Genomic DNA, 13,990 nt, shown 5'->3' with positions numbered 1-13,990 from the left:
TGTCAGCATTCCTTCTGCAGATTATCACTCTTGCTTCTGCTATCTGTTACTGAGCCTACCCACAGTACCTATCTCCAGCTAATACTGCACCTTAGCTCAGTCCTATAAGAACTACTGAATGAGGAGCATCATCAGACCACCTAACTGCATACACTCTACCACCAGCCAGACTAGGCCAGCGGTTACTGTCCAGAGTCCACAAGAAGACCATACCTGACAGTTTGTTCTGGCCAAATTGATTCAGCAGGTAGACAAACCCAAGGGGCAGACTATGCAGAGACTGTGCAATCAGAGACACAAGAAGTGATACAAGGTCAAGTGATGCAATTCCTCCAAGAGCTCTTCCCTCACATGCAAGCCCTCCATATCACCCTTGACAGATCCAATTTTGCTACACAACCTATTCAAGCGAAATCCCATTCTCCCACTCCCACTTCAAATCTCCATTTACCTACTGCTGATAAATGTGATGGTGCCTCCATTAATGTAGAGGATTCCTTAGCAAGGGTGGAATTCATTTAACATTGCAACCCAGTAAATTTCCTAGGGACAGGACCAAGGTTGCATACATTATCGCCTTGCTTTCCGGACCTGCTCTGATGTGAGCCTCTTCACTCTGGGAGCATTCAGTTCCTATTCTGATTAGGACCAGTTCCAAGTTACCTTCCGAAAGATCTTTGATGAACCTGGGAGAGTAGTATTAGCTGCCAGTGACATCTTACTATTACGTCAATGTTCTCGTACAGTGATCCTGTATGTTATACAATTTCACACACTGGCCTCCAAATTAAGCTGGAACAAGGAGGCCTTGCTCACTGCTTGCTGGCAAGGACTGTCTGACTGAGTCAATGATGAGTTAGCCACTCAGGACTTACCCACTAAACTTGATAAACTAATACAATTATGCAATAAGGTTGATATACATTTTAGAGAACATGTTTAGCCAATAGGAAGGAGTGAACAATTTAAGACCAAAGTGGTACCCTGCTTCCAGCAACAGCCTACAAATACAGAGGAACCCATGCAAATTAACCATTCTTGTCTCTCTTGCCTTCAGCAAGAGTTCTGCCTCTTCAAACCATAGCCTCCTCCTCCAAGAAAACACTTTCATTTACAAGTAAAAGACAGTGAAGACTCCCAGGAAAACCCTCAAGATCTCATTAATAAAATTCTGGAAGGTGGCTGGAGCATTGGACAGCCCAAATGGCATGACTATGTACTCAAAGTGTGTCCTAAGTTGGTGTTCCATTCATCTCCTTCACAGATGCGGATGAGGTTGTAGGCTCCATGTAAATCAATCTTAGAGAAGATCGATGCCACCCGTAACTGGTCAAATAGGACAGATATCAAAGGCAGAGGGTAGGCATTCTTCACCGTGCTTTTGTTTAGTCCACGAAAGTCTATGCACGGGGCGTATATACCTTTGTTCATTACCAGAAACTCAGGCCATGTCAGTTTATATAACGGAAAATCTTGACAGGAGGATTTATTGGACCCTTCTCCTCTCTGTCAGACTCCTGACCTTTTTTTTTCAAGGTGCCAATGTCCCTGTATTGACTACCGCAGTTTAAATGAGATTACTATCTAGAATAGATACACGCTTCCACTCATTTCCAAACTCTTCGACAAAGTCAAAGGGGCCACTATATTCACCAAGCTGGATCTCCATGGGGCATATAACCTCATCTGCATACAGGTTGGGGATGAGTGGAAAACAGCCTTTAACACTCGCTATGGCCACTATGAATTTATGATTTTTAGCTTAAGTAATGTCGCAGCAGTATTTCAGAATTTCATCTATATCTTCCAACACTTACTGTACATTTGTGTGGTGGTTTATCTTGATGACATACTAGTCTACACATCCGATCTCCAATCCCATCATCTCCATGAGAAGGAGGTACTTCAATACCTCAGGACAAAAACTATATTGTAAACTAGAGAAATGTACATTCAAAGTGGAGTCTGTACCATTTCTGGGTTATATAATCTCTGCAACCAGGTTACAGGTGGATCTGGCTATGGTCCAAGCCATTATCAACTAGCCTCTGCCCACCACACTAATGGCAGTTCACAGATTCTTGGACTTTGCTAATTATTATCAGAGGTTCATTAGAGTTTACTCTACTCTCACAGCTCCCATTACTGCGCTCACTCACAAAAGGTCCAGACCCAGCTCATTGGTCAGAAAATGCTCAGTTAGCTTTTCTCCTACTCAAGCAAGCTTTTATCACCGCTACCACCCTCAATAAACCTGATACTACTAAATATGTAGACGCTTCCTCAGTTGGGGTAGGGGTAGCCCTGTTACAACGAGCTCAGGATGGTCAGCTTCATATGGATTATTTTTCATGAAAATTTCTGTCTGCAGATATCAACTACGCCAGAGGTTCTCAAACTCATCCTCAGGACCCCACACAGTTCACGTTGTCCAGGTTACCCAGCAAGTGCACAGGTGTAGTTATAACTCACTGACACATTTTAAAAGTTCCATTGGTGGAGCTAATTATTTCACTTGTGATTCTGTGAGGAGACCTGGAACACATGCACTGTTTGGGGTCCTGAGGACCAAGTTTAAGAACCTTTGAACTACGCCATAGGTGATAGAGCTACTTGCGATGAAATTAGCCTTACAAGAATGGAGACATCTTCTGGAAGGGTCTAAATTTCCAGTTTCCATCATCACTGATCATAAGAACTTACTATACTTGAAATCCATCTAGTGCTTAAATCCTTTTCAGACATGTTGGTACCTCTTCTTTTCTAGATTCAATTTTCAGGTATCCTTCCATATAGGCACTTGGAATGGCAAAGCAGATGCATGATCACATTCCATGGAAGGGGAGAACTCTTCCCTGAAGGTCGCCCAATCATCAATCCATTATCTCAGGGCCTGATTCAGCAAGGAACAAAAGCTAGCAGATGCACGCACCCAGCCGCTGCGAGAATATGCTAATCAATGCATATGCAAGGAGACCACAGCACAAGAAGCAGACGCCCAGCGAAACATAAAGCCGCCCACCTATGCCGTGATTGACAGTGTAAACATCGAGTGCTAAGCTAAGGGTAGACCTGACCCTGCCGCAGGACTTGAGAGATTCTTGCATGCAGACGAGGCGCCCAGTGCCGCTGAGATTTATGCACGCCTCTGTAACGACGTGCAAATGCACAGACATGCCTGCATTTGACTGACCACCCGCGTCACCACCTATAAATGGCACTTCCTATCAATCAACATCAAAGGTCTCTGCAGGCTCCCTGCATACTCAGAGAGCCCTTACCATACTCAGCGACCTGTTCACACATGCGAAATGTGAAACATATGCATGCGCAGATCGCAAACATCGGCTCACACCGTGCATTCTCTAATTTGCATTGCTCGCTGAATCAAGCCCTCAGTCAGTTCTTCAGTACCCTCACCTCCTAATGGTAAGACCTTTGTCTCTGAGGGCCTTTGTAAGAGACTATTACACTGTGCTCATGCATCTCGGTTATCCGGTCATGCGAGTTACTCCAAAGAAGCTATCGGTAGCTCACTTTTTCCAAAGATGTGAAAGACTATGTATTGACATGCCCTAAATTTGCTCAATATAAGACCTCCAGACAGGTCGCTGTTGGGCTATTGCTTTCATAACTGTTCCGCACATGCCTTGGATTCACATATCCATTAATTTCATCACTGATGTACCACCTTCTAATTGTTACACCACCATTTAAGTCATCATTGATCACGTCTCTAAAATGACTCACTTCATTCCTCTGCGAAGACTTCCTTCCAGTGGCGTAACTAGGGGGGGGGTGTCGAGCAGGGCACGTGCCCTGGGTGCCATGGCAAGCCTGCAGAGGGGGATGCCGTCAGCCAGGGCATCGTACTCGCACGCCTGCCCACCACTATTGTGTCCCGAGTCTGCCTTTTAACGAGCAGGCATGTGCCTGCTAGCCTGGTGCTGGCTTGGCTGCCTGTAGGGGGAGCTGCAGTGGAACTTGCAGTCCCTCCTAGGCAGCCTTCCTACCAAGCTCTATCCTCCTCCTGACCTGGACTAGAGCTGCTGTCTGCACCGGGTGAGGAGTGAGGGGATTCTTCCCTCCCCGGTGCTCTCTGTCTCCGCAGGTAAGCTATTTTGGGGGGAAATCAGGACGGATGGCTAAACTACCATGGGGGGGGTCATTGGATGGTTAAACTGCGGTGGGGGGTTGTTTGGTACTGGATGGCTAAATGCAGCGGGGGGGGGGTATTGGTTGGCTAAACTGCTGCAGGGGGGGTAATTGGATGACTAAACTGCCGCGGGAGGGGGATTGAATGGCTAAACTGCCGCAGGGGGGGGGATTGGATGGCTAAACTACTGCCGCAGGAGGGGAGGGGGGAGGTAATTTTTTTTATGTGGGGGCTGCTGGCTGCATTTGTGTGATATAAGTATGTGTCTGTATAGGTTTTCAGTGTGCGATATAAGTGTGTGTCTGTATAGGCTTTGTTTGTGTGTGTGTCTGTATATGTACGTACATGTCAGTGTGTGTGTATATGTCTGTGTATTTAACGATACAGTGTGATGATGGTGTGGCTGAGAGACGCAGGGGGCAGGAAGTTACACAGGGTGAAGGAGTCTGGTTGAACAGCTGTTGTAAGATGATGACCTTGTTAATATTCCTACACAAACAGGCATCTTCCGGAAGATGTGACCTACATGAATAGTGAATACAGACTGAAGACGCCGTCATACCAGGGAGGATGCATCTCTTCAGAGGTTCCACATCGTGAGTAATCACTGTATAGGTAAGATGCATATGGAATGGAAAGGAATGTTCCCAGACCGACAAGAAATGGGTGGCGCCCCATTTTAAGTAGTCATACCCCTTCAGGTATTTGATCACGCCCATTTTTGTAGCACATAATATATTATACTGTCTGGAGGGGGGGGGGGCACCAGTCTTAAATTTGCCCTGGGCTCCGAAAACCCTAATTATGCCATTGCTTCCTTCTGCACCTGTTTTGGTCCAATTGTTCGAAACAGAGATTTTACTACTTCAAGTATGCGAAGTGCACTTCTTGGCAGAGTTCTGGAGCTCTATTTGTACAGCCTTGCAAATAAAGCTTAAATTATCTTCTTCGTATTATCTGCAGTACAATGGTTAGAGGGGGTGAATCAGGATTTGGAAGCCTTTTTACAATTATATGTATCCTCTTCACAGGATGACTGGTCCGAGTTATTACCATGGGGGGAGTTTGCGCACAACAATCATTACATCCAAGTCTTCACCTTTGCATGCAGTTTATGGGCTGCATCCTCGAGTACCAGTATTTTCTCTGATTTCTGCAGCACCCATATCGGCTTCAGATTCTTCCTTACGTCACTTCAAAGAGAGCTAGAAGAAAGTTTGCTCCGCTCTATTTAAAGCTTCTAAACGTTGCAAGCTATTAGCAGGTACAATAGGTGACAAGCAATTCCCAAGCTAAAGTCAGGAAACAGAGGGCCTGATTCAGAGGCGCTCGCAAAAAGCGAGCGCTCGCTCTGAATCAGGGCGGGCGCTAGTTTTTTTTTTAGGAGCGGCCTCCTGGCCGCTTGCATAGCTGTGGGTGAACACCCACAGCTATAGCGAGCGGCCATGATGATGGTCACGATGGTGAAGACCATCGGGCTTGCGACGAGACCCTTGTGGTAGGGTCTCGTGGCCGCAAGCCCCAGAGAGCTTCTGGCTCAAATCGAACTGGAAGCTCTCCCACTGACGTCACTGGTGAGGTCAGTGGGGCCGCCCACAAATGGCAGGCGTTCGCATGGAAACGCCTCCGTTTGTGAAGCAACCCCCCTGCCACACCTACAAAATGGGGCAAACTGTCGATCAACATCGACAGCTGCCCCTTTTGTAGTGAGTCCAGGAGCAAGCGTTTTGCGCTCGTCCTGGGGCTTGCGCGTGCACACTGGGCCACCATCGACCCACTTGCAAGCGCAATGCGCTTGCGAGCGGGTCTGAATCAGGGCCAGAGTCTGGATTTCCACATAGAATTTAAGGCTTAGAGTTCCTACTATGAAGTTTGCTCCTTGTTTTATTGGTCCATACCAAATTTACCAAGTATTCAATCATGTGTGCAAACTGCAGTCACCACCGTACAGTGGGCCTGCTTTAGTATGGATCGCAGCTGCAAAACTGCATGCAACGCAGTGCAAAAATATGCTAATGCTTTCCAAAGCTCAGCCAGCCAAAAGACGTCAACTGCTTTTTCATATCCATCCACTGTCGCTCTTCTGCATAAACATTGGCTTCATCGATACACATCGACCACTCATGCAGCATTTGCACCAGGTCTGACCTGCCGCAGACACTGCAAGTCTCTTTGCATGCAGAGGGCTTTCAAGCTGCCTATGCAACCGCAGTGGCCAATTTATGCAACCCAAGTAACAGCATTCAAATGGGCAGATACACTCGTGTTTTTCCTACCCCGTCACCACCCCTAAATGCTCACTCGCTCTGTGATGGATTCCTCTGTGTGCGCATAATCTCAGTGAGATTGCAGCGCGCGTGCAGCATATACGCATGCACAATGGCTAACAATTACTTGATTTGTGTACGTAGTTGCATTTGTGATCGCTGCTGAATCAGGCCCAGTATCTTCGAGTTCCTAACTCATCCCACATCACCCTGCTAATAACCGCTAATCATCGATCAATTTAATTCCAGAATTTCTAAGTCACCCCAGGTGCAAACTCAATGAGGGGTTGAATGAGAGACCAAGAAGATCGTAGACTGTGGTTAAGGTCAACTACAATTGATTGGAAGGGATATAGCCCTGAACAACAGGCCTGGATTAATGCGAAAGATGTTCCTGCTCTAGCCCGCAAATCCCACTCAGACTTTCCCTCCAAACCCCAGCAGTGTCCAGTGGCCACCTGTAAAATGGAATTGCTGTCACAGATTCGGTGCTGCCCTTCGCCTCCTGAGGTGCCCCCGTGGGTCACAGCATTGGTCCAGGACACTTGTTTGCCAACCTTCTGAAGTTAGCATACACCATGAAGCCCATACTTGTTTCATCCAATAGACTTCTGACTTCTCTGCTCACTCCTCTGGGAGGGGGCAGCCAGGTTGGCCTAGAGGGGCGTGGCGGCTGCTTAGGTGGGCTGTAAAGGGGCCGAGATAGTGTCATCATGGCCCATCCCCCCGCTATACAGTGTTGAGATCACAGGTATTGTATAGTGGGGGCTGGGCAACAATGAGGTGATCCAGTGTGAATCACATCATTGGCCCACCAGATCATCCACTTGTTGCAGGGTGTTGCGAGCAGCTGGCAGGGGGGGGGGGGGGGATTGGGAGACTTGCCCTTCTTTTTGGGGGTAGCTGGGAGCGCCTCCTAATTTCTGGGAGCCTCCAGGCCATTCCTGGAGAGTAGAGAAGCAACTTTTCATATTGTACAAATTAAATGTGATTAGCATATCAAATAATCACAGATCAACATTAGCAACTAACAAACATTATTCAAGTAGAAGAATAATACTCCATTTGGAAAGTGTCAAAAATCAACAACTCAATGATACTTTTAGATAAATTTAGCACTTAATCTGTCCAACCCTAAATTTAGCACTTAACCTGCATGTTAAATTAAATTTTTTGACCATGATCGGCATATCTGTGAAGTCCAACATGTTGGATTTCAGCGATCCTGCAATGCCGGGTTGCAGGATCGCTACAATCAGTCGAAGATGTATGGAGGCCTTTAGTCGTGGCTTAAATTAATCATGAGACTGCAGGAACCTCAGGACTGCCCTTCTCCAAGCCAAAAGACACTCATCTAAAGTGACAATTGAGATAAAAAAGTGGTAGTTATCCAAACTGCAGCAATAAAGGTCACATTTCTCACTGGCTGGCATTTATTTGCCACTGTAGTCAGGGCTGCTTTTGCGATTATTGTTGTCCAAGATATGGGGATACAAAAATGGAGTCATACAATTAAATACAAACCAAGCGTGTTTTGTATGTAATATCACTGCCCCTTTAAATCCAGCAACCAAACCTGCTGAAGATGTTGCGGCTTTGTAAAGTGGCACTTCGTTTTTTCTCAAATTTACTAATACAGCATAATAATAAAAAAATATAAACCAAGTTCGTAGCTGTCCTCTAAACTTTGGCTATATAGTTTGCCTATACAGGCTTCACGAAAGAGAGTGATCCTACCAGAATAATATAAAAGGGTGCTAGCTGGTAAAAAGACAAATTCTTCTTATACAACCTGTTTAAACTACATCCCATATTGGTGTGATAACAAGGGTGGGATAGTTACCAATACAACATAATTTACATAATACATAAAGATATTTTTGTTTTGTTTTGGGTGTTAACATAAACAAGAAAACATTTATCTACAGTATGTTCTTCCAATACTTTTCCCATACACTCTCCTACTTGGACGAGTTCTTTTCAAGCTGCTATCAGTTAAATTAGTTGCAAAGAAGTTTTCCATTCCGATTACATAAAAACTCATAGGAGAGGGGCTTCGGCAACCTTGCAGGCATACATTTTAAAAAGACCATTTGACACAGTGCAGAAAGCATCAGATTAGAGGATCAGGGAAGCAGAGGGAAGTTATATTTTATTATTTATTCTTTTGCCCAAATCAGTGTGGAACTATCCTTTAATGTGGGGTTGTGAAGAGAATATACCTGCCAGTAAAGGAGAATTTTGATATACCATTCAATTAGACATTTCTGTTATATTTTGAGATATTCACTTGCAATGGACTTAAGCTTCATTTATATTCAATACATATAACTAGACAACATCACAATGTGGAATTCAGAAGATCCATAATGAGAATGAAGCCATAAGAATCATACCAGATGCCGGCATCTATAAACAAATGGATTGCTCATTAGTGCATAGCCTATGCTCATTGTAAAATGTCCTGTGTTGCATATTTAAAAAAAAACAAAAAAACTTCCAAATAATTTCCATTCTCATTTTAAAAGAAATAATTCAATAGGAAATAAGCAGAATTCTTTTTAGCATGTAACTCTGATCAAGCAGTGCAAAAAGAAAAAAAATAATGCTTTCGTACATTTCAATGAACGGCTACTTCAGCAAGTGAATTGTATAGGGGCAGCACAGCCACATAGATGCGGACAATTCTGAATAAAGATGGAGATCCACATTTATTTCCAAGCATGCAATGTTGGATCTGGCCCATACTGTATATAAATAAAACCTTTAATCACAGATTTGAGAGTAAGCTTACTAAAGGTTGGTTTTGGTTCTAAATTAAAAACGGATGACTGCTATTTTTGTTGTGTTGCTGTCAAAAATCCAACTATCATCCATTGATTTTGTGGGCAAAACATGGGACATTGTTCCTCCCCTCCTCCCTCATAAATTTGCTTCAGAATAAAAAAAATGTATTTAAATTTACTACCAATCAACCCTTCCTGTCCTTCAACTACATACAAACTCCATCTTCCTCAGGCCTCTTGATTAATGAAAACATATGTTTATGTGCCATGTTGGAAGTTGAACTGCCACGTGTGTGCCGCCCACTGCTGCCGCTTAGCCTAGCCAGCTAGGTGTAAATATTGGGCCTAAACCGGATGAAAACAATATTGTGAGCTGGGAGGTGGTAAAATTGACTGGAAACGAGTGGAAATGAATGTTATTGAGGTTAATAAAACTGTAGGAACAAAATAAAAATAGCCCAAATTATGTGATTTTAGCAGTTTATCAAATATTGAAACAAAATACAGATCCCAAACCAAAACACGTAAGGGCGTTTTTGGCAAAACCAATCCAGATCCAAAACACGAAGGAGATACAGATCCAATACCAAAAACACGGGGGTCAGCGCACATCCCTGATGTCAGCTGGTTTTTGCAGCTCTAAATGCCGTCGGTTTTGATATTTCATTTCAAAACAGACGGCAAATTGAAGTGAAAAAAACTATGGCAAACCCATTAAATCAGAAGCACTGCACAGATCACTATGATCTGTGTAGGCTTCATCAGCTAAAAACGTAATGAGAGATTTCAAAAAGTAAAAAAAAAAAAACAAAAAAGAAAAAAAAAAAAAAAAAGGAGAAAAACAAAACAAAACACATGTGCCCCCCCAATCCATAACAGCCCCTGACTTCTCAAACTGAACACCTGAGGGCAAATTTACTAAAGTGAGAGATGTTGCCCATAGCAACAGGCACATATAATCCTTAATGAACATACACTGCCAAGTGTTGAAGGATACAGATTGCATCTATAGCTAATCTGATTGGACAGCTTGCCATTGTAATACTTTCTCTTCTACACCTTTGTGTGCTTGAGTCAGAACAGAACATAGGGGCTAATTCAGCATTGCACGTACGTTCAATGCTGACCGCAGATTCCCGATTATCGCATGCAGAACGAGTCCTGCATGATCGCACGCAGCCCCTGCTATGCAATCAGGCAGTGTCATTTAAGGGGCAGTGTGGGGGAGGGCCAGCGTTCCCGAAAAATGGGGGACTCCGCCCCATTTTTCGGGAGCGGCAAGGCCAGGGGCTGTCTACACAAATGCAGCTGCCGGCCACCCGGCCCAACGTACTCAGCTGGCAGACACCATCCACCTTCGCGACCAATGGTTATCCCAGCTTGCGACCTCAATCACAGTACTGGGATGCAGTTGCAAGTCTGCTTGCATTCAGCTTTGCAATTCTGTCCTCTGCTAAATTAGCCCCATAGTCCGTACAGTATGACTATTGGGATAGTCTAGCCACAGGGTAGGATTTTCTACTGTATATTATAAAGTTTGCTTTATTAATAATCCCAGATCAATGACTGGACCCACATATGCCTACTGCAAATTATACTGTTTTGCAACCCACCAATTTTAATGAACTTTGGGGAGTTATTCTTCCATTTAATTCCTGCTTGTGTTCCAGATTATAAATTAAAATCAAACTTAAAGTACAGAAGAGTGGTTCATTTTTACAGCAAAACCAAAAACACACCCAAACTTAGGGTTCCCAAACAGAACAGAGTCCCAGCTCGGGTCTTCCCACATTTAATTCCTGCTTGTGTTCCAGATTATAAATTAAAATCAAACTTAAAGTACAGAAGAGTGGTTCATTTTTACAGCAAAACCAAAAACACACCCAAACTTAGGGTTCCCAAACAGAACAGAGTCCCAGCTCGGGTCTTCCCACCAAGTTCAGATCTCTAAATGAGGCAAACCGCTTTTTTACTAGAAATCTTGAATCTTGCATATTTTGGATAGCACATAAGAATCTCTCCCTCGGGTTCAGGTGTCATTTCACACAGGAGAGTTTATGGAGAGGGTGTGGGCTGTAGCTGTGCTTGAATAGAGAAACTATATGTGGATGGGTATATGAGTGGATGGGAAGGATGCAGGCATTTGTGTCACTATGTCAGGTAGCAACTACAATCCAGTGCAAACAGGCTACTGTCACTTTGTGTTTGTGTGTCAGACGACACTAGTAGCACCTGCAATCCAGACAAAAAAGGGGCTTGTGTATGTTTGTTCGGAATGAACTTTAGGTGAGCTGCACTTACATTTGTTTTTCACAAGGATATCTACCTACACTACAGTATATGATTTCCCTTATACAAAAGTGACGAGTGTATTATTTAACCACTACTGTCCAAAAATACTGTGCTGTGTCCGAGTGAGCTGCACTCCAAATAAGAGTGTGTTGTGTACCAGTCAGCTACACACCAAATTATATTTTCTCTCTCCTGGTGTCAAAAAATATTTCAAGTCTTTTATAATTTAAACTGGTATACCGTGGCAAACATTTAGCCAGTTTAAACCCAGAACATATGTATGGAAAATGCTTAGCTAGATAATGGCTAGATCATATGTTAATACGCCGGAATCTGGTAATAAAAGGTGTGTGAAACATAACCAGCGAAGCCACGCCCTTTTATGGTTTTTGGGGATTTTAACATTTCGCCAATTTGTAAGTGCGATGATATATTTGGCCATGGCCTTACAGTCTCCCAGCCTCCAGCCAATCAGCGGTTTCCGGCAGCTGTCATGGAAATCAGAGAAAAGAGGCGTTGCTTTAAAGCACAAACCCAGTGCTGATTGGCTGGGAGTTGCGAGCCTGGAATTGACGTGTTGGCGAAAGTAGGTGAGGGAAGAGCGCCCCCTATGGCAGCAGTCTCACGCGTTGTGCTGCCCGCACTCCCTCATGTAATAGCAATGTCACACAGCCAGATGACCAATCAGGAGCCCAACTGGGCAGAACGTAAACAGTGTCCGCACATGGCTAGGGCGCAGGGGTCCATGTGTGAGCACAGACCATCAGTAGTGCGTGATAACAGCAGCCAGCGGCAGTCACCCCTATTCTGTTATCCCCAGGTAACTATGCCGGCTCTGTGTTCTGTTAGTTTTTTTGACACTAAGGTTAGCTATACTAAAGCATTTATTATTATGGTATTTGGCGATTTTTTTAATTTTTATCAAAATTTAGAGTTTTATTCCAAATTCTGTTATTTATTGCTGATTGAAAAAAGTCACAAAAAAAAAACTAATTAATATCTTAGGGGTCTATTTACTAAGCAGTGTTAGGAGACAGAGTGAAAAGTGATAAGAAAGTGATAAGGTGCCAGCCAATCAGTTCCCAACTGTCATTTTTCAAACACAGCCTGTGAGATGACAGTTGGGAGCTGATTGGCTAGCACCTTATCACTTTTCACTCTGTCTAGCTTCAGGTTAGTAAATAGACCCCTTAAGTCTGAGATATTCAAATTCAAAGTGTGTTCTGGACAAAGGAACTAAATATATATACTGTATATTGGGGGGAGATGTATCAAACCTTCTAAAACAGGACAAGTAGACACATTGCCCAAAGCAACCAATAAGGTTCTGTCATTTGCCAAGTACATTATATAAAATAATAGCTAGAAACTGATTGGTTGCTATGGGTACATTCTCCATTCCTCTTCTTTAGAAGGTTTAATAGATCCCAAGTCTTCAGTCTTTAGTGGGCACAAGTGTCATATACCCACAATTATGATTAATAGGTTTACAGCAGTTGGAGATTTTATATATTTTTTTAGTAATACAATTCAGATTCCGCCTCAGAGTGTCTAAAGGTGCGTACACACTGGGCGATTAAAGTGGACGACTAAATGATAACGATATCGTTATCGTTCAGTTGTCCACTTTATCGTCCATTTTAACATCAAAACGATGAACGATAACGCGCATTCCCGCGGGTCGTTAGTCATTATCGTTCATCGAATAAACATGCAGGCCAACCTGACAATGTCATCAGGTTGCTGCATGTTGGGGAATGGGGGAGAGAGCCCGGCGCTGAACGATATCGTTAATGATATCGTTCAGCGGGTGTGCTCAATGTCATGAACAACATTGAGCACACTCTGCCGGGGACACACTAGACGATATCGCTCAGGGAGCATATCGTCTAGTGTGTACGCTGCTTAAGACTAATCCCATCATTTTGCGTTTTGTTAGATCTGTCCTTTTCCCAGTCCAGAATGAAGTGTCTGAGTTCAGTGGTCTCTTATTGACCAAAACCCCACCACACCTGCTGTGAGATAGTCGTGGTAAAACCACTAGCCCCTTTTGCCATCACTATAGATGTTGACGTAACTCGCCTACCTCACTGTTTGGAGAGTGGAAGTTTGGCAAAGAGTGAAGCAAACCGTAGCAAAATGATGTAACCATTCATCGTTCCATGGCCATAAATGGCATACAGATGTATATGTGTGCATCATCTTTGCCCATTCACCTTTATGCTAAACCTCCAAGGCACCACTCGTGAACGCCCAGAACATTTCTGCTACAGTGTGTCTGAATCACAACTGCTCCTTTGTACGTACACAGTGTAAAGCATGCGTCGTACTAGTTTCTAGGGACTTTCAAGCAAGCGCAGTAGCAAAAGAAGCAAATTGCTCAGCTCCACGAATATCGGCATTGGGTGAGACTCAGAATTAGGCCCTTAGTGTATAATGGAAATCAGTGTATGTGCAGTTGAAAGAGGTTTTAATGCTCCTGAAAATGT

Source organism: Taudactylus pleione, unplaced genomic scaffold (assembly GCF_031769625.1).
Source record: "Taudactylus pleione unplaced genomic scaffold, aTauple2 ptg000016l, whole genome shotgun sequence".
Lineage (NCBI taxonomy): Eukaryota > Metazoa > Chordata > Amphibia > Anura > Myobatrachidae > Taudactylus > Taudactylus pleione.
Note: the sequence above shows the minus strand (reverse complement) of the source record.